General features: G+C 40.4%; 1 long non-coding RNA gene across 1 annotated transcript; it reads right to left on the bottom strand.

Moving 5' to 3' along the window:
- Positions 1–13,789: 13,789 nt before the first annotated feature.
- LOC127117906 (uncharacterized) lies at positions 13,790–15,546 on the bottom strand. The gene is made up of 2 exons (XR_007802052.1): positions 14,587–15,546; positions 13,790–14,498 (listed from the first exon to the last, which is right to left on the bottom strand). It is a non-coding gene; the product is annotated as an uncharacterized LOC127117906 (long non-coding RNA).
- Positions 15,547–23,309: the final 7,763 nt, after the last annotated feature.

Here is a 23,309-nt window from a genome sequence, read left to right as displayed (position 1 = left end):
TGTCGGAAGTAACTCAAGTTTTTCCCTTGTGTTGACTGGTCATCTAAATAGAGCCCACAAAGTGTCATGGATGATGTTCAAGCTTATTGGATCTGATTCCGATTGACATGATGAAATGCAATATGAAATGTCCTAAAAATGAATGCATGCATGAGGTGTAAAGCGTATGCTTCCAGGAAAAATGAAGGGTAAATTTTGGGGTATTACAGCTGCCCCTATTCAATCAACTGGAGACCTGGAAAGAAGATAGCAGCGGTTTTCGTGCTTTCGAGGTATCAAGGGATTGAATACAATAAAAGCCCGAAAATTTGCACTGAAGTGAAGTGAAGTAACAATGCCTGTCAGAATCGGCAAAGAGGTGGTCTTGAAAGAAGAATCTGTCTGGTACGGTGAGAGTCAGTCTCAATACCAAAAAAGAATGTTAACTTAGATACCAAAATAAATGGTAATACAGAAATAACCATGGCCTGAATGCCGCTTATCAGTCTGAATACCGAAAAAGAATGTTAACCTGGATACCAAAATAAATGGTAACACAGAAATAACCATGGCCTGAATGCCGCTCATCAGTCTGAATACTGGCAATGACTTCGATCTGAACATCGGGAGATATGAGATTATTAATATCGGTCTGAACACCGAGAGGCTGGCCTGAATGCCACAAGTTGCGTCGACCTGAACGTCGAAAACTTCTTCGATCTGAACATCGGAAAAATGGCCTGAATGCCACAAGTTGCATCGACCTGAACGTCGGAAACTTCTTCGATCTGAACATCGGAAAATTGGCCTGAATGCCACAAGTTGCATCGACCTGAATGTCAGAAACTTATTCGATCTGAACATCAGAAAACTGGCTTGAACGCCACAAGTTGCATTGACCTGAACGTCGGAAACTTCTTCGATCTGAACATCGGAAAACTGGCCTGAACGCCACAAGTTGCATCGACCTGAACGTCGAAAACTTCTTCGATCTGAATATCAGAAAACTGGCCTGAACGCCACAAGTTGCATCGACCTGAACGTCGGAAACTTCTTCAATCTGAACATCGGAAAATTGGCCTGAATGCCACTTCGGTCTGAATACCGGAAACTTCATGCCTGTCAGCATCGGCAGAAATAGGGAACGATAATAGAGGCGGCGCATGGGCCAATGACACTTGCTGGGGATAACAAAGGTAAGTCATGAACAATCTTCAGTCTGAGTATTGGAAACAACTTCTGGCTTATCACTTGGGATACCAAGAATGTTTTATGCTTACATGCGTATGTTTGAATTTTTCAATGGCGTAATGCTCCATGAAAATGGAAATGCTACGCGATTTGGGAGGATGCAATGTAATATGATTCTACATGCAGGGATGCGAAATGCTGGGTAGAATGCCAAGCCGAGGCAAGGGAATCTGCTGGGGAAATGATCACCATCTTCTGGACCCTGACAAGGCTGTTGGAGATGCACAACGCAAAGAACTTTGTGGGGAAATGACCCGCCACACGGTGTTCTAGCAATGACGAAATACCGAGATTCTGATTGGGGAGAGAACGACACTGAAAACCTGCTGTTGGAGAAAGCGATAGTGGTTCTAGCAACCACGATCTGCGAGAGATGACTCAGTAGGGGAAGCAAACACCGATACGGTACCGAGGTTCTGCTTCAAGGAAAGGAACCATGGATCTGGCATTGGGATTATCGATCTGGCCTCGAACTCTGAGGAGCAGCCGCTTCTGCTGGGGAGATACAGTTTGGCACTGTCAACTCCGCTGGGGGTATATAGTCTAACACTGTCAACTCTACTGAGGAGTGTATAATCTGAAACCACCGCTTGGGGGGAGGTACAGTGGTGAGAATCTGTTGGGGATTGAAGAATCCAACGCTCTTATCAGCTCTGCAGGGATAAGATACCGAATTCGTCTGTTGCGGGGAAAACATTCACGATCATCTGCAGGGGATTTTAAGGAAATGCCCCGAGGGTACCTGTTCTGAATAGACAATCCAAAGCACTTAAAATTTATAGCAATTTTAAATGTTTATTAAGCATGTACCTGTAAAGCTCTTATGTGTCATGATGTAATGTTTATCAAAAAATTCAGACGTCATTCTTGCAAACAAAACAGAAAAATGAAAATGAAAATGAAAACAGAGATATACTGAATAACATGATTTTATTGGTTGAACGGCCTCTGAATAGACATTTACATCAGGAAGCAATCCCTGGAAAGAGGTAATCGCACAACAGATAAAAACATACATTAATCTAATGGCAATGTGAAATGGATTTCTATTGGGTTCCAATTCTGCTATGACTTGCTCGTCTTCAAGATCCTCCAGATGATCAGCTTTCTGAAAGAGTGATTGGACTGTTTCCTATCCTTCAAAAGTTTCCAGTCATTGACACGAGATTAGATTCAGAACTACTCAGAACGCAGTCATTCGCTTAATCCCTAACTTTTGCTTGGATCGCCCTTTTCGGGTTTTCAATCCACCGGGATACCCATTTTTGCCTAAGTTGCCTTTTTAGGTTTTCAACTTACCGGGTGTACAATCTTTTCACTTTTAATCCCTAACTTTTGCCCGAACCTTTTTCATTTTCTTGGTGCGCCGGGATGCCCATTTTTGCCTGGACTACTCTTTTTATTGTCCAGCGGATCTATTTCATGCGAAGTATTTTTTAACTACGTCTGAGTTCACCGGGGAAGTGAAGTTTTCACCATCCATCGTTGCAAGCATTAAGGCCCCACCATCAAAAACCTTAGTGACAATATACGGTCCATCATAGTTAGGAGTCCACTTGCCCCTGTGATCTGTCTTAGGAGGAAGGATCCTTTTCAGCACCAAATCTCCGACCTGGAAGCATCGAGGACGCACTTTCTGATCAAAGGCTCTCTTTATCCGACTTTGATACAACTGCCCATGACAAATGGTTGTCATTCGCTTCTCTTCGATAAGACTCAACTCATTGAACCTTGTCCGAATCCATTCAGCTTCGTCTAACTTGACATCCAACAGGACTCTTAGAGAAGGAATCTCCACTTCAACAGGTAGGACTGCTTCCATACCATACACAAGGGAGCAAGGGGTTGCCCCGGTCGAAGTACGTACTGAAGTACGGTACCCATGCAAGGCGAAGGTTAGCATCTCATGCCAATCTCTGTACGTAACGACCATCTTCTGCACAATCTTCTTTATGTTCTTATTTGCCGCTCCAACAGCACCGTTCATCTTAGGGCGGTAAGGGGAAGAATTGTGATGCTGAATGTTGAAGTTCTGGCACAACTCCTTCATCATTTTGTTATTGAGATTAGAACCATTATCAGTAATGATTCTTTCGAGAATCCCATAGCGACAAATGATTTCTTTCTTGATGAATCGGGCAACCACATGTCTGGTGACCTTCGCAAATGACGCTGCTTCGACCCACTTGGTGAAATAGTCGATGGCAACAAGGATGAAGTGATGCCCATTGGAGGCAGTCGGCTCAATCTTTCCAATCATATCGATGCCCCACATAGCGAAAGGCCACGGCAAAGACATCACATTCAAAGGATTCGGCGGCACATGCACCTTATCAGCATAAGTCTGGCATTTATGGCACTTCCGAGCATATTTGAAACAATCAGATTCAATGGTCATCCAGTAATAACCTGCTCTCAACAATTTCTTAGCCATTGCATGTCCGCCGGCATGAGTACCGAAGGGGCCTTCATGAACTTCCTGCATTAACATGTTTGCTTCGTGTCTGTCCACGCATATGAGCAAAACCATGTCGAAGTTCCTCTTATACAGAACATCGTCTTTGTTCAAGAAGAAACTGCCTGCCGATCTTCTCAAAGTCTTTCTATCATTGTTGGATGCCCCTGCAGGGTACTCTTGATTATTCAGAAAGCACTTGATGTCGTGATACCAGGGCTTGTCATCAACTACCAGTTCAGCAGCAAATACATACGCGGCCATATCAAGGCGCATCACGTCGATCTTAGGAGCATGGTTCCAACGGATCACCGTGATCATGGAGGATAGAGTAGCAAGAGCATCTGCCATCTGGTTCTCATCACGAGGTATATGATACAACTTTACTGTTGTGAAGAAAGTCAACAGTCTTCTCGTGTAATCTCTGTAGGGGACCAGAGTAGGTTGGAGAGTGTTCCAATCACCATTCACTTGATTGATTACCAGAGCTGAATCTCCGAAGATGTCCAAAGTCTTGATTCTCAAATCAATGGCTTTCTCAATACCCAAGATACAAGCTTCATACTCAGCTTCATTATTGGTGCACTCGAAAGTCAGACGAGCGGTGAAAGGCATGTGGGCACCTTTCGGAGTTGTAATGACAACACCAATTCCACTTCCTCTGGCGTTGACGGCCCCATCAAACATTAAAGTCCACTTTTTTTCTGGATCATGTCCCTCTTCAACAATTGGCTCTTCACAGTCTTTCATCTTGATTTCTCTCTTGGCGTCCTCGGTGCCGAGATTAATCACTTCAACAGACTCTTGATGCGGTTGAATGACCCTTTCCTCTTGTTTTAATAACCTGGTAAGTTCTTCAGGGAGTTCACAGTCTTCATCACCCTCTTCTTCAGCTTGAAAGATTGGATTTTCAAAGTCGAAGTGAGCCATAGCAGAACCGTTATCAATAGGATCCAGTGATGTGCATCTGCATGAGTGATGGTATGTGCTTATGAGTGTGAGAAAAAAGTGGAAACTAAACAAAACATTGCCATTTTTTTTGAAAATCTGCAAAAATAAAAAGACAGGGAACGAAATATTTGAATGCAAAAAGACGTCCTTTATTTATGATAAAAAATGAAAGTGTCACATAGATGAGCCCTACAATGAGTCATTACGCCCTGGCGGAACGTAAGACTTGGATATGCATGAATAAACAAAGAAAATTACTCCTCCAGACAAGTGGCTTGGACAATCTCCTCAGAAGACCAATTGTTGAGAACTTCACCTGGGATCCTCGGACGCACCCAGTTATCGATGTCGCAATCACTATCCCCATATTCATTGTTGACCGCAGAGACTAATTTGACTTCTCCTTCAACCATGTTAACGTTGGCTCCACCATGCTGGGGCATGGAATTGTTGACGACATTAGGAGCTGGTGCAAAGTTAACGGCCTTCGAATCAATGAGGTCCTGAACTACGTGCTTAAAAGCTTTGCAGTTCTCAATATTGTGGCCAGGTACCCCAGAGTGGAAGCTACACCTAGCGTTGGCGTCATAACCCACCGGAAGCCTACCAACGGGAGGAGCGAGAGTGCGCAACTGCACAAGTTGTAGTTGTTGAAGACTAGAAAGCAACTGAGCGTACGACATTGGAAGAGTGTCGAAACGTCGGTCCATCGTCCTTGGCCTCGATTGATAGGCGGGTCTGTTACCCGGTTGTTGTGGTTGGTACTGAGCTGATTGACGCTGTGGTTGTTGTTGTTGTAGTGGTGTTGCAGCTGGAATGGTCACAGCCGCAACATACGGTTGCTAATGGTAGTTCTGAAAGTTATTCCTCAGGTTATCCCTGTTCTGATAAGAAGATATGGCACTTGCATCCCCTTCTCTCCTCTTCTGTCCCTGAATGAACGACTTTTTCACCCCTGATGAGGATCCATCTCCACTCTGGGTCTTGTATGTCCTCAGGTAATTCTCCACCCTCTATCCGGTAGAGACTACATCAGCAAAATTGGAGGCATTGCAACCCACCAGACGCTCCAAATAAGGTCTTGGCAGAATGTTCATGAACATGTTAGCCATTTCTTTCTCCAACATAGGAGGTTGAACACGGGAAACTGTTTCTCTCCAGCGTTGAGCGTATTCTCTGAAGCACTCATTGCTTTTAAGAGACATATTTTGAAGTTGAGTTCTGTCCGGAGCCATGTCTGCATTATATTGATACTGCTTCACGAAAGCCTCAGCCAAATCCCTCCAGCAACGGATGTGGGCTCTGTCTAGCCTCATATACCATTCCAGGGATGCCCCAGCTAGGCTGTCCTGGAAAAAGTACATAAGCAACTTTTTGTCATCGGAGTATGCAACCATTTTACGGAAATAGGCTTGCACATGGGTCTTCGGGCAAGAGTTGCCATTGCATTTGTCAAATATCGGGACCTTGAATTTCGGTGGCACTCTCACACCTGGGACCAGCCCCAAGTCAGCAACATCTACTCCCAGAGGATTCTGTCCTTCCACTGCCTTCAACCTCTCTTCCAATCTTCTAAACATGGGGTCCACACCATGACCCATACCAAAGTCTTCCTGCAGCAGGGGGAACTGATCGTCCTGATCATCATGAACGGGTTGTTGACCGGAGGTGACATGTAGGATTGGGATAGGCCCCGGTCCATTGGGTCAATTAGCCTCTCCAGTTGGAGGATCAGTCACCGTCTCTGGTTGAGCAGGGGGATTCCTTCTGTATCATCTGCCTGAGCTCTTGCTGTCCTTGAGCCACCCCCTGAACCACATCCATGAATTGATTCATGCGGATTTTCATCTCGGCGAACTCTGCCTGTAGGCTTTCCATTACTCTCTATTGGTTTCTACGGGTACTGTACCGGTGAATGCCTGGGTTAGCTATCCTGATAATGGAACACCAAACAAACTGAGAACATTGTGGCGGTACCTGTTATGCAAGACATGCTAATGAATATGTAAATGCAATGACATGTTTATCAATTCCAAAGGTATTCTACCCCCTTGATTCCAGTCTCTCAATAGATAAACGATGTAAAAAAAAAGACTAAGCCGTTGATGAGAACCAAGAAAATTCCGACTAGAATCAAGTAGAAGATATAAACCCCACAGAAATGGATAAACATGTGTGAATGATTATGAATGCAAAATGATGTGATGCAAAATGATGTGATGCAAAATGATGTGAATGCAGTGCAGTGGCATGGGAATCAGGATCGCTGTATCTGCTTGAACATCTGTCAGGTTGCACTGTCTGGAGAGAAATTAAGAGCACACCAAACAAAGGTCATGGGATGGATCATGTTATCCTTAATATCAACCACCCATTTTGGTGGATTATGGTTTACACCTTATCAACACCCAAGTTTCATTGATATTAAGGATACCTGATCGGATCAACCATGAATCAAGGGTTTGTTGTAAGTCACGAGCATGGAGTTTAGGTTAAGAACCACCCAAAAGGAGTGTACTAAGGTTTAAACCTGCCAAACATGTTCTACAAAAGGTTCCCATAGTTATAATCCCATCTTTCGGATATTATAGGAGGAACGACTACTCGTATTCCAAAAATATTCTCAAGAGAGACTCTTATGAGTGTAGTATCGCATAACAATCGTATCAAATCTTACACTTGAACGACTTTCGCACTACGTCCTACGAATAGGCCAAGATGGGTTTGGTAAACTAAGGTCCTCGGCTTCTAAGGTCTATATTGGAAAAAGTAATGTCTAACCACAACTTACTTGTGTGACATTATTGATCTCAACATGACCTCCACCAAGTGAATGGGCTTGCAAGTCAACTTGCTAAGGAATAACTCCACACAAGTCGACAAGACTATGCCATTCTCCTATCCTAAGTGCACTCGAGTTCGGGTATAGAACTCATCTCACAAAGATCACCAAGTAGCCATAGCCAGCCAACAGATACAGCAATGATATGTACACAATGCAATAAGGTAAAGCAGGTAAATAAATAACTGTACAAAAGCATGAACACCCAATAAATAAACAAACTACAAAATCTAGGAGGGACTCGCTTAGGGAAACCGGGTCCCAAGCAGAGTCGCCAGCTATCGCAACCTGAAAAATACAATGTGCGAAAAAACAACCAGCGAAAGAAAATGACAGAAGAGTCGCCACCGTGCGTTATTTATCCCAAAGGAGGGAAAGGAAACGCTCGAAGTAAACCTGAAAAGAGGAAAGGAAAAGACAAGGTCTCGCAACCAAATCTTGGGTTCGGGAGTCGGTTATGCAAAGGGAAGGTATTAGCACCCCTACGCATGCGTAGTACTCTACGGGATCCACTTTTGTAGTTCTTGTCTAAAGGGTGTGAGTTTATCTTGTGCTGTTTACCAAAAAAGGGATTAAATGAAAATGACTCGCGCGGATGTCGCATCCACTACATACATATCTGAATATGAGAATCAGAGTCTTCGTAGCTCGGCTGACCTATGGGTTGGGGGGTGTGTGCTCGCTAAGACATCGCGTCTTATGCCTACGTATCTCATCTGGAATGAGAATCAGAGCAAGCTGTAGTTCGGTTAACTACGGGGTTATGGATTGGGTTTTGGACGAACGACGTTACTACGTAATCTACCGGATGCTCGACCTTTGGAGACTTACTCGCCTGTAGTAGAAGGAGTTAACGTGTTGCTTTGGGTTTTAGGGATGCTCAAGGGCAAAAGGGATGTCATAGACGAAGGAACCTGCATAAAGTAAACACAAAAACATTGCCTCCTATCGAGGTCTTCCAACTAGGAAAGCAGTAAAATGCGGGAAAATGTAAAAGTACCACACGGATGAAGATCCAAGGTAACAGCAATTAAAGGAACGATAAACCCTGAGATCCTTCCAAGCTAACATCATCAAAGAAAGTGGGTCAGTACAGGTAATCGGAATGAACCTCCAGGGGTTATCCCACAAATAAAGTGGGAAACCACGCAAGTTATCCCTGCAAAAGTCATGTGCCTTCACAAAAACTCAACAAAAGGGTTAGTGAAACAAGATAGCGTAACCAAGAGTTGCCCCCAAATCAAAATGTAACCATATGAATCATGCCCTTTCAATTCACAAAATGCTCACAAAAAGCAACCAAGGGTAGGAGGCCTAAACCTCTTGTCAAACACATGCATCAAAAGGGTATCAAATTCACCCATAATACCTCATACATTCAGAGCATTCAAATTAAAGGCATAGAGTAATGGGGATAAAGGAAAACCTGATTGGAGAGACCGATGAAATTGAATTGCCCGGTTGGGTTTGCAAAGCAATCTGAGGGTTTATATGAGAGGGAATTGGTTCTTTGCCGATGAGTTCCCTTCAGTCTCTGGAGATTGCTCTGAACTCTGTTAGCTCTTCTCTCACTTTCTTTTTCCTCAGGGTTCTTCTCTCACTATCTTTTTCCCAGACAGGGTAATAGGAATAGAATGAATATTTGTTTCACTGAAACTCTGAATTTATAACCTGATTTTTGTGGACATGTGGGCTCAAATGAGAGAGGTCCAAGTCCAAGATTTTTTCTTTTATTTATTTATTTATTATTATTATTTTTCCGCTTTTTTTTTCTTTCAAAACACGTGGGCTTCTCCTAGCGAGCATGACAGCTCATGAACAAACCTTTGCTCCTTCAAGATTAACGTTTTGACTGACGAATAGACCCCTGTCGGAAGTAACTCAAGTCTTTCCCTTGTGTTGACTGGTCATCTAAATAGAGCCCACAAAGTGTCCTGGATGATGTTCAAGCTTCTTGGATCCGATTCCGATTGACATGATAAAATGCAATATGAAATGTCCTAAAAATGAATGCTTGCATGAGGTGTAAAGCGTATGCTTCCAGGAAAAATGAAGGGTAAATTTTGGGGTATTACAGTAATTGATTGCAAAGTTTACATTGTTCAAACGATTATTTTGTAAAACATATCGATTTACTTTCTCATCATTGTTATACATTTTGTTAAGGTTTATATGCATATCTGATTCTTTTGATAACGATTCAGGATAGACGATTTTCGATTCGAAATTGCTTTCGCTTGCCATATTAAATACTTTTAAAACTAAATTTTAATTGAAGAAATTTTTATTTATGATCTATTCACCCCCTCCCCTTTAGATTGTTGCCCCCTTCTAACAAAAACGTTCTCATTTTTTTCCTATTGATCTTCACCGCCTTCCTCTCTCCTTCGCCTATATTTCCTCTTTCGATCACACCTTTCATCCCCTTTCAGCTCACTTAAAACACAACACTAATACAAACATCCTTCGTTTAACCCTCTTCTCCCACAACCAAACAACACCATCACCAAACCTTACTCCCTCCTCCATTCCACAACTGACTTTTCTATTCACCTATGAAACACCCATTCCACCATCTGAAATCACGCCATCCATCATCTACTCTCCTTCAAACTTACACACAACAACCTTGCTACGACTTTCAATTCACCACCAACACAACCCAACTTCCATCATCGTCATCCATCTTTGAGCTCACCTTCTCTTCACCGAACCACTGCGTTACCCCCTCCAAATCACCTTCTACAACCCCCAACAACCACCTGTAACACCCACCTTAACAAACACTAAAGTGTCACCATTTCCAATGCACTTCACGGAAATCAAGTTATATATAAACCATCTCTGACACCCTCCATGCTTGTAACTCATTTTTCGACCATTGTTGTGTCATATATGAACAAAAAATAACACAATAGTGAATATGTAACACAACATCGAAATATGATGCAATACACAACATGACATGAACTCAACTCATCTTAATGTGGTAACAATAACTCAAGTTTTTCTTTGTTCGGTTTGCTTTCCGTTTCTCTTTTCATTGCATTTTTTGTTCTGTTTGGTTATTGGTTATGTTGTTTTCGTGCTTTCGATGACATTGTGGCTTGATAGATGTAACTTTGAATATATTTATCACATGAATACTTGGTTGAGTCCTTGGTGTTGGAGAATTAAAACCTCCGTAAATAGCCTTTGTAAACTCCTAGTCCGCATAGCGTCGGAACTTGCATATCATAATCATTCATATATCATACATAAAAGGACAATCAAATCATGCATAGCCTAGAGTGTACTTCGCTCTCATTTGCATTAACCCAGGTCTCGTTATTGATTTTTATCCCTTGACCCAAAAGTTTGGTTGTTACCAGAATTGTTCCTAAGATCAATTGTCATTAGTATCTTTAAAGTCCAGTTGTCATTGGCATTAACTTTTAAAGTCCAATTGTTATTGGCATTTATCTTTAAAGTTCAGTTGTCACTTGCATTAATTTCAAAGTCCGGTTGTTACCGACATAATTCATAAGACCAATTTTCATTGGTATCTATAAAGTCCAATTGTCACTAGCATTGGCTTTTAAAGTCCAATTGTTATTGGTATCCATCTTTAAAGTCCAGTTATCACCGGCATTAATTTCAAAGTTCGTTTGTTACCGACATCGTTCCTAAGACCAATTGTTATTGGTATCTTTAAGGTCTAGTTGCCACGGGCATTAATTTCAAAAGTCTGGTTATTACCGGCATCCTTTCAAAATCAAATTGTCATTGGTACCCGAAGTCTGATGGTTACTGGCATCCCTTGAAAAAGTTTGATTGTAACCGACATTTGCAAAATCCAATTGTCATTGGCATCTTTAAAGTCCAGTTGTCACTGACATTAATCACAAAGTCCAATTGTCATTGGCATCTTTAAAGTCCATTTATCACTAGCATTAATTCCAAAGTTCAATTTTCATTGGCGTCTTTAAAATTCAATTGTCATTGGTATCTAAAGTCTGATTGTTGTCGGTATCATTTATAAAGTCCAATTGTCATTGGCATCTTTAAAGTTCAGTTATTGTTGACATCAGCTGCAAAGTCCGATTGTTAACGACACCCTTTTCCAAAATCCAATTGTCATTGGTATTAAAAGTCCAGTTGTCACTGGCATTAATCCCAAAGTCTGGTTGTTACCGGCATCCATTTTAAGTCCAAATGTCATTGGCACATTTAAAATTCGGTTGTTACTGACATCCATTTTAAGTCCAATTGTCATTAACACCTTTAAAATCTGATTGTTATCGACATCCATTTTCAAAGTCCAGTTTTCACTGAGATCATTTTTAAAGTCCAATTGTCATTTTCAAAATCCAATGTCGTTGGTACCTTAAGTCTAGTTGTCACTGGCATCATTCTCAAAATCCAATTGTTATTGGTACCTAAATTCCGTTTGTTACTGGCATCATTTGTAAAGTCCAGTTGTCATTGGCATCTTTAAAGTCCATTTGTCATTAACATTAATTCCAAAACCTGGTTGTTGCCATCGCCCTTTTTCAAAATCCAATTGTCATTGGTACCTCAAGTCCAATTATCACTGACATCTTCTTCAAAGTTCGGTTGTCACCAAAATCATTTGTAAAGTCCAATTGTCATTTGCATCTTTAAAAAGTTTGCTTATTACTGACATTCGTTTTAAAGTCCAATTGTCACTGACATCATTTTCAAAGTCCAATTGTTATTGGCATCCTTCCAAAGCCCAATTGTTATTAGCATCATTCCAATGTCCAATTGTCATTGGCATCTTTAAAAGTTCGATCGTTACCAACACTTATCATTTCTAAAAGTCCAATTATTATTGACACCCTTTCAAAATTCAATTGTTATTGGCATCCTTTCAAAATCCAAAGTCAGGTTGTTAATGGCATTTTATTTTCAAAATTCAACTGTCATTGGTACCTAAAATCTAATTGTCACTGGCTTCATTTTCAAAATCCAATCGTTATTGGTACCAAAGTTTGGTTGTTACTGGCATCCATCTTTAAAATCCAATTGTTATTAGCATCACCTTTAAAGTCTAGTTGTCACTGACATCATTTTCAAATACCAATTGTCATTGGCATGTTTAAAGTCCATTTGTCACTGACATTATTTTCAAAGTCAGGTTGTTACCAGTATCATTTGTAAAGTCCAATTTTCATTGGTATCTTTTAAAAGTTAGGTTTTTATCGGCACTCATCTTTAAAGTTCAGTTGTCACTGACATCATTATCAAAATCCTGGTGTCATTGGTACCTAAAATCTGGTTGTTACCGACACTCATATTCAAAATCCAATTGTCATTGGTACCCAAAGTCCACATGTCACTATCATTGTCATACCCTAAAATTCGCCCTACCATTCACATAATCATATAGGTCAATAACCTCAAGCATTTGTATATCATCTGCATACATTCATTTCATTTGAATAAGCATGGTTCGACACAATGAGGTACGTGACTTGAAATCATGTGTTTCTTGGTGCATTGATGCATTTGTTCAGTCATTTCATCCAACCATGGTTTAAGACGATTCACAAGTCTTGTGATCATTTGGGTTCATTGGTTCACTGCATGTCGTTATCCGATTCATATTTTTATCATTTGCATCATAATCTCTTTCCCGATTGATCTTAGTTTCAAATTTATTTTTGAAGTTCAAATTGATTTTAATTCAAAATCGAGTTTGGATATTCAATATGATTCTTGAGATTTAGATTAATTTTGGAAGTTATTTCGTCATTTCTTTCAAAGTAATTATGGAGATTTAAATTGATTTAGATATGTTGAATGTCGTTTCGCCATTTTTTTGTCGAGATTAACCTTCGTATAATTCAAATTGATTTTGGAAATTCAAATCAACTTTGATGATTTGAATTAATTCTTGATAATTCAAGTGAAGTTTCATAATTCAAATCAATTCTTAAATCCGATTTAATCTTTAGAATTGCCTTATTTTTATTCATCTTTGGGAATGGACCATTATTGTTAATTTAGAAAAGCCCATTTTCATTTTCATTAATCCATTCCTTATCCATTTAATAAACCAAAAAATCTATTTTTACAATTTAATTCATTATATCCATTGTCTTTAAATTCATTATCCATTTTAAAACCAAATCCATTTGACCAACATCGAGTTAACACCCCTTTTTTTAAATCCAATTCTTAATATCCAAAATCAAAACCATATCCAATTAATTCTAATCCAATTAATCCAGTTTTTCATCTTTAATTAAGCACCTTACATGGCCAACCTATCCAAGCGGGACTGGAACAGTGGAAATGCAGAAAGATTAAAAAATAATAAAACTTCAGCTACTTCCATAAGCCGACGGAAACGCGAAGCTAAAAGCCACCTGCATAAGCTTCAATCCAAACGACAACCAAACGCACCAAAGCTGCAGCAGGAAAACAAGCAAAACGCAGCGGAAAAGTAACAACAATAAAAAACGCGAGCAGAGTTTGGAAACGACAACAGAAAATTGAATAATCAAAATGCAGCTTAAATCGGAAACGCGGCTAACAGCCATGAGCCAATTCAAACAACAACAACGTGCAACCAACTTCCAAACTAAGCCAAGGTACGTGAGCCATAAGCATAACCTGTTGTAGCACGCGACAAACTGCATAAAGCCAACAACAAGCTCCAAGCCAACAAACTGCTACGTTGTGAGCCAAAACATAGCAAAACTTAAGCAGCATCCATACAAAATGCAACAAAGAAAAAAGAGAACGTATCATGAGTAAAAGGCAACAGGAAGAGAGGGAACTAATATTGAAACACAGAATAAGGGAATCATACCAAGAAGTCACAAAATTCATCAGTATAAATCCGTGAGCTGATAGTAATTGGGGTTTTTCCTTTCTCTTTTAAAATCCTAACCACCAACTTCTTCACGATGATTTCTCTCCCAAATGGATTCTTGAATCCTCATCTTCCATAACCACCGCCAATAACGAACCTCTTCTTCAATCTTCACTGATCCACCACCACACAAGCAACTGAAAAATCCATGACAGAATTCGAGCGAGGAAGTTACGCAGGAAATAGAGGGAGAGAGAACAGATAACAGAGGAAGAAGGATCTTACCTTTTCACCACCGGATCGCCTCCAATCTTCGCACCTCACTCCATGATTCATCATCACAGACTCTTCGGCGGCAATTCGATGATATGCTATTCACCTTGATTCAATACCAACAGAACACATTGAAACACCACATCGCGAAGTGCACAAATCGGAGACCGCGGTGACACCGACATGAGCGATCGAAGAGGAAGATCGAAGTGGCACGTCAAAATCTGATAGGTTATTCCCTTTCGCCACCTTGCTCCTATTCCGTACGTGAGACCGAATGCCACAAATTGAATCTCGACTTCGATTTGATGGAGAGCCTTAAGCTCTTTATTATTCGATTTTGATTTTTTTTAAATCTTGAAACCTGGACTTGAGAGGAGTGTATCGAAGGCGATACTGAAATCCGAGGTCGTGCGTGTGAGTGAGCGTGAGTTGGTTGGCTTTCTGGTTGAATTTAAGATTGAGCGAGGGCATCGCCGCCAGTGACGGAGCCGGCGCGGCTGTGTCCTCTTCGTGACTTGTTCCTTCTTCGCAGCACGACCGCGTGAGGGAGCTGAAAGAGGTGAGCATTTGGCTCCTTCTTTGTTGTATTTTATTATGAGCCTTAGGCTCAAATCAAGCCCAATGATTCTGTTAAGTACAACACACCTCCATTGTCCATACACCCCATTGGTTGGGCTTAAGGAACCAGTTCAGGTCCATGCAGATTTAGGTAATTAGTTTTAGGGTTAATCTTAGTTAATATTAGGATTAAAATTTTAGAATTAAGGTTAGCATTGGTTTAGGACTTGTTAGATTTGAATTAATCTTGATTTTGGTTTGTTAATTATTTACTATTTTAGAATTGTTTTTTAGAAATTAATTGATGATTGTTTTTTAGAATTTTAATTGATGATTGTTTTAGGATTTTAATTGATAATATTGTAGGACATTAATGGATTAATTGTGTAGAAGTTTATTTGGTAATATTTTAGAATTGCTTTATAATTGTTTGGGATTTCTTTTAATAATTAGAATTTGTGTGAGTTGTTAGATTTTCATTGGTTGATTAATTGTGTAGATTTAATTTTGTTAATGGTTTAGAATTAATATTTTTGTTATTTGTTTTGGATTTAATGCTCTTATAACTTTCTAACACCTTTGATCTAATCCTAACACTTAACCATTCGCATCTAACTTTTAATTTTCGCTTCTAACATTTATTTTTGTCAAACTTACTTTACAATTGCTTTTATTCCATAGTGTACATATTCATCTCATTCTAAAATGAACATAAAAATGGTAAAGACTTAAAAATACAAAAATAAGATAAATCCCTTAGCATGTAATGGACATTGGATAATGGATTTAGAGACTCATTAGGACCCTTGCAAATGGCCTTGGACGATCATTCGACCATACATGGAAGAAGCATTCAAGACTCGAGAAGGCTTGTAACCTTTTACTCACTTTCTAGTTTAGGACACAATTACACACACGGCTTTCTCTTGGGCTACCTGACAATGAGACCTTTTATTTCCCGCACTCCCTTCTATTTTTCATGTACTCCTCTTCCCTTTCCGATGTACGCATTTACTCACTTTATTTTATTACTTAATTAACTACTCCTTAGGCATTAGGAATAGTCACCATTCCACAATCGATAACCAAACCCTTGATTCCACGTCAAGTGGTCTTTTCAAATCAAATTCAATAAGCAAACCCTTGATCCAACGTCAAGTGACCTTTTCCAAATTAAATCCAAAAACACAATAAATGGCGATTAGGATCGTACGTCACCTGCCTTAAGCAATAAAGAAGGGATGAGACTGGAGCTTTCCTACACTCATTCTGAATGCTTCGAACACAAGACGTTTGGCTTGTTAGTTTGAGGTATTCACCTTTATCCATAGTCTTTAGTGCGATTCGAACTCAATAACACTTTCTCCAAAACTTAAAAACAACCCAACACATTCAAACCTTTTGTTTGAGCCTTAGGGCGACACAATCAAAAATCCTTTTTCAAGGTAATAAAATCAACAAAACCAACACAAACAATTTTAAACCCACTGTCGCAACGCGAAAAACAACCGGCGGAAAAAATACAGAGCCGCCACCGACGCTATTCATCCTATGACGGAAAGGGAGAGCAGGACTAACCTAAGAAAGGGAAAGGAATGGTCTTACGACCAGAGATTACAAGGTACGGGAGTCGGTTACGCAAGGGGAAGGTATTAGCACCCCTCACGTCCGCCGTACTCGACGGGATCCACGCTCAAAATATAGCTCAAAGGAAAGGAAAAGGTTGCTGCTACTAAACTGCTCAAAAAAACTACACAAACTGGAATAATAAACAGGTGGGGAAAAGAAAGAAGACGGAGGAAGTGGACTCGGCAGGATGTCGCATCCTGGGCCTACGTAGTTTGTCAGAAACAAACATCAGAGTCAACGTAGTTCGGGGAAGGGAGACATGCTCGCTAAGACATCGCGTCCTATGCCTACGTATCTTCTCTATCCAGAGGAGAATCAGAGCACTCGTAGCTCGGCTAACGCACACTGAAACAAGACACCAAAAAGGGACGCTGAGACGTCAAAAGACACCCAAAAGGAAACAGAATGCCAATACATGGACTTACTTCCGACTCCCAACAATAACCAACACAAACAGGAAACAGAATGCCAATACATGGACTTACATCCGACTCCTAATAATAACAAACAAAAGGAAACAGAATGCCAATACATGGACTTACATCTGACTCCTAACAATAACAAACAAAAGGAAACAGAATGCCAATACATGGACTTACATCCGGCTCCTAACAACAACAAACGCTAACCAGCGAACACCATAGAAAAAGGTTATCAAAACGAATCCCAACCAGTCACCACAAATGAACCCTAAAGATGAACCCCAAGTGAGTGACAACCGTCACGAATGAATCCCAAAGATGAACCCCAAACGAGTGACAACCGTCACAAATGAACCCCCAAGTAATAACAGTCAACACAAATGAACCCCAAAGATGAACCCCAATATGAATGACCATCGTCATAAATGAACCCCAAGATGAACCCCAAGTGAGTGACAACCATCACACAGGTACTCACACCAAAACAAAGAAAAGGGTGACCACACAAACAAAAAAACAAAAGGGTGTCCGGAGAGATTGCTCACAACCTCCTGCCTACGTATCTCATCTGGTATGAGAATCAGGGCGACGTAGTTCCCCTTAACAGGGGTAAAACACTCTCCTAACCAGAGACTAGGGAGACAACAAACTAATAGGGAGACTAAGACTCGAGCCTAATAGTTGTCATGCAATCAATATCCCTAAGTTGAGGTCTCTAACATGCATTCAACTTCCTCAGAAATCAATCATACAACTCCTACAGAAATGGAGATGAGAAGAGGAAAGCAGATAAACACATCACCACAAGTAAACAAACATCACACTCTATATCCATACAAGAGGCTCAAACAATGGGTGGGCTTTAGTCAAGAGGGGTCATATCAACCTCGACAAACAAGCCAAACTGTAATGGGTAATCTGTAGCTCTTAACCACTAACATTGAACGTCAGGGTGAAGCTGATCAAAATGGTAATGAGGATGAGACCTCATAGCTCTTAACCCTGGCCAGGGTGAGCTCATGACACAGAAAGCGTGGGGATCCAGAAAGTGGGATCCTTTCCACTTGACAGACTCTGGACAAAAGATCTGGGGCACATGTTCAGAAGCATCAGCATGTAGTGCGAGCATAAAGAACGACACACTGAATAACGGGGGATTGGCTACTAATCCCTTTTATCCGTCAATTGCCTCTTCTCTTGGAGTTCTTATCAAATATCACATGCCTCTCCTTGGAGGTCTTTGGGCACAATTTTAAACAAACACAAACAGAGCCTCTGAAGGAGGACTTGCCAGCAAAATGCCTGCCAAAAAGGTGATAGGACTTCCAGACTACATGAAGTAAGAAGCTAATTACCTGAGTGGTGTGTCAACCATAATCCAAAGCTCAAGCAAGAGCTAAAGCAAGAAAGCAACTAAGGTACTTGTACAAAGACTAAACAGTTAGTACTTCAGTCATAAAACCAGAAAACAAGCAGTGAAACTCTCCAACAGTTACACAATTCAATGCATAATGCCTAAGCACTCAAATGAACTCATGAGCTCACCACATCACTTAAAACCTTACAAAACAAACATAAGTCAAAACTCAATTCATTTTGTATCTCAAAAAGTGAGAACAAATCCAACCATCAATGATAAGTGTCCCAAACCTGAAACAAAAGACCAAGTTAGTTCATGTACAAAACCCTAGTACAAAGACAAGATTCAAAACCTAACCAAATAACCAAACCAGAACCCAATCTTCTACACATTACACCTTCCAACACTCCATTCAATGTCCTCAAAAGGACCAGCATCAAATCAATAATCAAATGCCTCAAATTGCCTATGCCATGCAATGACCAAAAATATGCACAAAATGAACTCCCAACTTAGAAAATTCATATCAAATCAGAAATACATGCAATGACTTTGAGATTTTTGGTACAAGTTCCTCATGTCATGAATAATCATCATGCAAAAAATTAGGTCCAGAATGATGCAAATGCTATGTGAACAAAAATGCACCAATTCAAGGTCCAAAATGTGACACAAATTGTCACATTTTTCTCTATGTGTCAAAAATGATGATAACATGTGAGAAAAATTCTAAACCAATGACCAAAAATTCATGCCATGTATGAATGTCATGTATGCATAAAATTGGATCCAATGGCTCAAAAATGAGGATTTCACAAAGCATTGAATGTAATAGGTCCAATTAACACAACATCAATTCAAAAATTAACAAATAAAAATCTAGACATCCAAAATTCATGAATTCAACACCATAAAAAAGTAGACATCAATACAAAACTATGAAAAAAAATTGGGATTCATTTGGACTATTTTTGCATTTTTTATGAATTTTACAAAGTGACCAAAATAAATGGAAATATAATGGAAAGTGGAGGGAAACAAAATATTTGAATAAAGTCCAGAAAAAACCTCAACCATCAGATATGGCGTGCGCATGAGATCAAGGGCTCAGGTTCAAACATGTGAAACGCTGCGTTTCATTAATTGAGTCAGCATGCCCAATCACCAGTCAAACATGCGTGGATGTGGTCAAAGCGCTTTCATCCAATCGTTCGTCCACGCAGCGTACTACCTGGCGTCCAAATCAGCTAAAACCCTAGCACACGCAGACGCCGGAGCTACAGCTCTGGTCGTCTTCTCCGACGACTCACGCGGCGCCGCCGCCATGCAATTTTCCAGAATTTCACAAAACCTACATCATTCTACTCGTCTTCCAACGCTGATTCCAAATATGACCTTAGTTCTTCCTAATTCCTCCTATGTTTTGCAAATCGAAGAGAATAAATTCCTAGATCTAAACTTCCAGTCCATATAACATCCTCAATTCTCACTCAAATTCAATTCTAAACATATATCCATAACCTACGCAATGAGATCTACAGTTCTATGTCCAAAAATCAGCAAAAGGAGAGGATGAAATTCGAGTCACCTGGAAATGGAAGTCTCTGAAACCGTGTCCTCACGCGCTCATCTGCTCTAGATCTACTCCCTTGCACCTCTTTTGAAGCTTTAAGCAAAAAGCAGTGGTTGAAACCTCTTGAATTCGCCTCAATTTCCAAAATCCATTAACATGAGATTGCTCTTGAACTGCTCGAATTCTGGATGAATTGCACCAAATGATGGATGATTCCTGCTCTGTGAAGCATGAGGATCAAGAATATCCAATAATCTTTGAGGTTTGTGTGGAAAAAATGGAAATTCGAAGAGAGAGAAAATTGAGAGAGTTCTTGAATTTTCAGATCTGAAAAGTTGGTTATGGCAGTTATGATTGGGGTTTCAGTATTTATATTCCTTGCTAATAATGCTGAAAACCAATTTAGCCTTTCACTAAACATGATTAGTGAGTTGTTAAGCCATTTGCAAAAAATGAAAATTGACACTTCATGGCCATAATACACGTGAGACATCCCATGCTAAGGCTTTAATCCACTCATGAACAACCAAGGGCTAGGATTGAAAGGTCACTTTGCTTGTATCTTAAGCCAAGAATGAATGGTGGAGATTGGCTTCAAAATGAACATGTGTGAAATAATGAACGTACATGCCTTTCTCATGCATGGCAATGGCTTATTTTTACTCCAATATGGTATATGAAGCATGCTGAATTGAAGCCTTGCCTTGATTCTTTGTAAATTTTGACTTGTAGCATGATATTATCCTTTGAACAAATATGAAATAACGTGACTTTTGACCATGATTCCTCTTGCACAATTGAGTCAAATGATGTCATTTTGGGATACCTTGAACATGAGAAGCATTTTGCAAAAAGAATGAACCAATTTGAAGCATTACATCAAAAGTTAGGCCATTTTGAACTTCCATGCACACTTTGTGATCAAATAACCATAACTCCTTAACCAATCATCATATGGACATGAATTAGGGCTTTTTGGAAAGGGGAGACAAATATCTACAACTTTCATGTTCACCAAAAATCCATTTGAAACTTTTTTGATGTTGCAAAGTCAAGTTGAAAATGGACCAAAAACTTGCCAAATTTGGAAACTTTGAATTATAGGTCACTTTCCATTTTTAGTAACTCTTGCCATGACCTTTGAATCTTCAAGATGGATGTTTAAAATGATGAATGGCCCCCATTTGAACATGATTGAGGTGTCTCAACTCATTTCCCCACTTCATAGCCCTCAGTTAACTGCACAGTTAACTTTTTGGTCCTCATATGACCTTGAAATGCCTTGATGATGATAGAACCATGATGATGATGATATATCCTTGCAGATGAGATGATGCTCAAAACCTTTGAAGAATCAAGAAACCCTAATGAAATGCAAACCCTCAGATGGTTGATAATCAATTCATAGAGCCCCTCAGGCTTGAATCTCCTAACTTCTTCACCTCCTGAAAGGACTTTGGAGGATGACCTTCTTATTTCACATGAGATGCAAAATGCAATGCCTAATATCCTAAAACATGAAATGCAATGCCTAAACTAGTCCCAAGAAGAGGAGGGCAAATTTTGAGGTGTTACAGCTGCCTTTATTCAACCCACTGTGAACCTGTCGATATGAACAACCTCGGCTTTCAGATGATCAGGATGAAGAGTGGTTGAATACCAAGAACATAAGAACAATTTGCGCTCCGCTGGGAATTATTATTATTTATTTTTTTGCTTTTCTTGAACCCTAAAACTTCTTTGATTTTTTTTTTTTGCTTTTCTTGAACCCCAAAACAAATATTTTTCTTTCGCGCGGATGATCCCTGATCACCGCATTTGAACCCCGACAACTCCATGTCACTCTTGTTGCCAAACAATGAACCCCGTTCTCCATTTGAACCCCAGTCGCCTGACGATAACTATCGATCATCATTGTGAACCCCATTCTCCAGAAGACACATTGTGTCTCCTTTTCTCCATTTGAACTCCATTCTCCATTCTCGTGTGCTAATTTCGTTGGCAACGTCGGAAATAACACCAAACACCACTCTCGAAAGAATACAATAAAAGCCTGAAAATTTACACTGAAGTGAAGTGAAGTAACAATGCCTGTCAGAATCGGCAAAGAGGTGGTCTTGAAAGAAGAATCCGTCTGGTACGGTGAGAGTCGGTCTGAATACCAAAAAAGAATGGTAACCTGGATACCAAAATAAATGGTAACACAGAAATAACCATGGCCTGAACGCCACTTCGGTCTGAATACCGGAAACTTGGCCTGAATGCCACAAGTTGCATCGACCTGAATGTCGGAAACTTCTTCGATTTTAATATCGGAAAATTGACCTGAATGCCACTTTGGTCTGAACACCGGAAACTTGGCCTGAACACCACTTCGGTATGAATACTGGAAAATTGGCCTGAATGCCACTTTGGTCTGAACACCGGAAACTTGGCCTGAACGCCACTTCGGTCTGAATACCGGAAAATTGGCCTGAATGCCACTTTGGTCTGAACACCGGAAACTTAGCCTGAACGCCACTTCGGTCTGAATACCGGAAAATTGGCTTGAATGCCACTTCGGTCTGAATACCAGAAACTGGCCTGAATGCCACTTCGGTCTGAATACTGGAAACTGGCCTGAATGCCACTTCGGTCTGAACACCGGAAAATCTTTTATGCCTGTCAGTATCGGCAGAAATAGGGAAAATGATAATTGAGGCGGCACGTGGGCCAACGACCTATGCCGGGGATAATAAGTCATTAACGACCCTCAGTCTGAGTACTGGAAACAAGCTTCTGGTTTATCACTTGGAATACCGAGAATGTTTTATGCTTTACATGCGTATGTTTGAATTTTTCGATGGCGTAATGCTCCATGAAAATGGAAATGCTACGCGACTAGTTATGCAATATGCTATGCTTCTCTAAATGATGAATGCATAAAATGTATCCCCCTCAGGGGACGGCACGAGCAACTCTGTTGAGGAACTCGATATCGCTCCAATCTCCAACCCTGCTTGGGATAACCCTGATGCCGAGGAAAGAGTAACCCTCACTGGGGATAACCTCCACTGAACTCGATCCGCTTGGGGGAAAAAACTGCCAACGCACACCTCTGCCGGGGAAACAGCAACCTTCAGACCTGCTGGGGAAATAACAATCTCAACCCTGCTAGGGGAAATACAGAATACCTAGCACGGAACACCTG

Source organism: Lathyrus oleraceus, chromosome 2 (assembly GCF_024323335.1).
Source record: "Lathyrus oleraceus cultivar Zhongwan6 chromosome 2, CAAS_Psat_ZW6_1.0, whole genome shotgun sequence".
Taxonomy (NCBI): domain Eukaryota; kingdom Viridiplantae; phylum Streptophyta; class Magnoliopsida; order Fabales; family Fabaceae; genus Lathyrus; species Lathyrus oleraceus.
Note: the sequence above shows the minus strand (reverse complement) of the source record. Positions and strands in the feature narration are given on the sequence as shown.